A 3859-nucleotide genomic window follows, 5' to 3' on the forward strand; every position below is an offset into this window, starting at 1 on the left:
AACGTCTCTATGTGGCTTTGTTCACCCAAACCGTGTAAGGTCTACGGACTCCACAGAGACGTCTTTGAGCCATGTTAAAATGAAAGAGCGCAATTCGGTTCGATCTGATTTAGCTGCGCTGACTAACTTCGCTCGCTGTGTATTTATTTATTTATTATTTATTTTAGACGAATATGACAATTGCGAAGAGGCACGTTTTTATCTCACCGTTTAAATTGCGACTTCACTGGGAGGCCTCAAAAGTGTCGGGCGTACCCTTAGGACCTTGCAAACCCCGCTATTTCGATTGGCGTACCATTGATGATAACGATCACGTACCCGACCTGCCCGCTAAGCCAGGACGTAGGCACACCATATACCTATGTTTATTCCTAGCAAGATGTTCCGAGTACTCCGCCCTCAGATTGTCAGTAGTACCAACATAGTTGTGAGCAGTACCTAAGCAACCAGCGACTGACAGCTGGAGGTGCCGTCATACCGCGCACGAGGGTTCGGTCGGTGTTTTTTATGACATGGAGTGACCTGAAACTTCAGCCTGCATATGAGAGAATCATATATATAGGGCCTTGCATATGGCATGCTCTCATGGCGGGATAATTGTCTGTGAGGCTGGTCGGCCCGTCCATCGTGACGGGCTCAGCCCCGGCGGCGCACCCGGGTGCCCGCCAGACCAGTCTTGTTCTTCCCCTAATTCCTATCATTCTTCGTGCTTGCTGAACCGAAGGGACCTAGCCTAACAAAACAAATAAAGTAAAACAAATAAACTAAGCGTCTCGCGGTCAGAGTCCATAAAAAGCGACAACTTCATCGCTTGGACTCCGGTTCTGCAGACGGTCACTATTAAATAGAAAAGAACGACAATATGCTAGGTTACTCACGGAAGGACAGATTTCGAATACCTACTTGGCTGACAAAATTAGGTTTGGCACCTGCCACCTGGCTTAGCTATAGGTATTAGGTACGGACCGAGGATCACGACTTTAATTGCAACTAGCACACAACGTCAACCAGTGGCGGATCTAGGATTTGAGTTTAGGGGGGGGGCAAACATTGCGCCGCCAGGCAAGTCGGCGAGAATTTCAAACGTCCAGTCTTAGGAACAAAAAAAAAAAAACGAGCTACCCCTATTTTTCTCCTCGGATTTCGGGAATTATTTTTTTTTTACATTTTTGTCAGTCCGGCCAAGCCAGGGCAGCGCAAAAAAAAAATGCAGCCACCCTGACTCCGGGAGATAGTTAGAGAATAGCTCACCGGCGCTATGGACGGTCCGTCCTCTACCTCCCGCATCACCTCGGCAAGACCTCGTCCGAAAGGTCCGCCCGCGCCGGTTCTCAAGGGCTTCTGTATCCGGAGACCGATAAGGGTCGCAGCAGCAGGTTCATGTGTAAATGCCCACGACCAAAGGCCACATCAGCGTACCTGCGATACTATACGCAGTCAGGGTTGCCACGTAGTTAAACGCAAGAATCTTGGTCTAAACGTATGAACAGTTGTTTCCGGTAATAGAAAATGAGATCAGTCGATTAAGAATCCCAACAAGAAATAGACGAAGAACAGCGCATTTGTTTTCGGTCCTGCATTTATTGATGCAATTACAATGAACATTCCTTAACTTTGGGACTAAACTTTGCGAGCTAGCAAAATTATACAACCAGTATAACGCCTTTTGGGGCGACTAACGGAGCGAGCGAGAGGGTGAGCCTTGCACGTGCGAAATTTCGAGGGGATACCTCCAGCTGACTTGTGCACGGCACCCTACTAACCGGTCTCTAGCGATGTACCAAATTTGGGCACAATCGGCCCAGCCGTTCTCGAGATCTGGAAGCGGCACCCTGCACGTGCGCACGTGCAAAATGGGTCCCAACTGACTTGTGCACGGCACCCTACTAACCGGTCCCTAGCCATATGCCAAATTTGAGCGCCATCGGTCCAGCCGTTCTCGAGATCTGGAATCGACCCCTGCACGTGCGCACGTGCAGCAGCACCCCAACTCTGGCACATGGATATGCATTGCCTAGTGGGTGCCTACCTACATGCCAACTTCAGCGCAATCGGCCAAGTAGTTACCGAGATATTGCAACAATTACAAAAGTGACACCTCTTCGTTTTGCACGTGGCACGTGCATAAGGGGTCACCCACATGCATCGGGAATAGTCCAATACTTGGCAGAAGGAATGAAGCTACCCTACAAAAATTACCGCGTGTAAATCTGTCAAGTGGTTGCTGAGATATAAGCGTCGCAGAATCGTGACCACGGCCGGCCGGCCGGCCGCTCATACTCAGAAATTTCCGTTAATCTAAGGAAAGACTACGCTCGCTTCGCTCGCTCCGTAATAAGTGCTACTTTCGAGAGGAGATAAACGATGCTTCTACAGACTACATAGGACCACAGCGCAACAGCCAACGGAATCACACTGAACAGCGTTAAGTTCCCACAACATACTGAGCTTCTCCAACACCTCGCAAACCAAAAGCTCTGACCGAGCCTTTCTGTGTTTGTCCCCGTTAGATAACGGTAGGTATGGCTCATGAAAAAGCCGCGATTGGTAATCTTCTTTACGTTATTCCTCTCAGAAACCTATCTCGCACTTGTTCTCAAAGGCACGCAGTACACCGTTCTTTCTGGCCATCACTGAGTGACACAGCGGCAGTAGCTCAACCATATCGTTCACTCAACTAGTTCTTATTATGCAAACACTTCTTATATACCCATGCAAACCCACCACTGTCCAACCGCTCACCAGTGTGGTGACCCCTGACCCCACTGGCGTCTGGCGGTCTGCTGTTGACGGTTTGTTTACTTGGTTCAAGGTTTCAATAAATCGCGTTATTTTTTATGGTAACAGTAGCAGTAGTAGCACTGCTGATGGATGATGGACTGACATTCATGGGGCGGAGGACTTTTTATCAGCTCACAACTTAATATCACGAATATGACAACCTTCTAGTCCTCCATTTATTTCACATTTTCTTTTCAAACACCATATTTTTAGTATTCAAGTTGTAGTTTTTTTTTAGGGGGGGCAAAAAGATATGTTTGCCCAGAGGTTTTCCGTTTAGGGGGGGCAATTGCCCATTTTGCCCCAACGTAGATCCGCCACTGACGTCAACTACCTGTTTTAAGCTGCTTGTGAGAAATGAAGTTCAATGTCAGCAAATCAGTTATAAAGATATTCAAATTATCTTCCTTTTTCTAATCATAAGATCACGTAACATATAACATCGTGAGATGGGTTGGCTCAAGGTTAGCTGATAATGGACCCTATCAGATTTACCAGCTGAGACTGATGGGGCATTTGGGGGGGGGGGGGGCGCAACCACCAAAATTCATGATTTCGTGTGCATTTTCTTCCATCCCCTATTACCATTGATGCCCCATTCCCATCCCCTATTATACAATATATTATATAAAGAGTTAGGCACTGAAAACGATTCCATGATTTTCATGCCCCCCCCCCCCCCCCCTCCTCCCCGCCCAAGTCCAACGACCTGCGTCTGCCGCGGTGGTCCCTGACCAGATTGTCCTGAGAAGAAGTCAGATTCATCACGGCCAGGTGAGTGATCATGGACATCGAGAGCCAAAAGTGATAATTTGGGAACGGGAGGCTGATTTTATTTAGCTCCAGTCTTTATATGTCGAGAGGAGAATGGGAGGGAAGAGGGAGCTGAGGGGAAGGGAAGGAAGGAAAGAGAGGGAGAGAGAGAGAGAGACCGATGGAGGGAGAAAGAGGGAGAGAGAGCCAGGAAGAATGCGGAATGAGAGATGGAAAGAGAAAAGTAAAGAGAGGGGAAAAGGGTGAGATAAAAATAGCTATTAGCTGGGATGGAAAAGAAGACAAGAAAGGACAATGAAGTTGC

The sequence above is a fragment of the Amphibalanus amphitrite genome, unplaced genomic scaffold (genome assembly GCF_019059575.1).
Source record: "Amphibalanus amphitrite isolate SeventyFive unplaced genomic scaffold, NRLGWU_Aamphi_draft 002334F_arrow, whole genome shotgun sequence".
NCBI classification, from domain to species: Eukaryota; Metazoa; Arthropoda; class Thecostraca; order Balanomorpha; family Balanidae; genus Amphibalanus; species Amphibalanus amphitrite.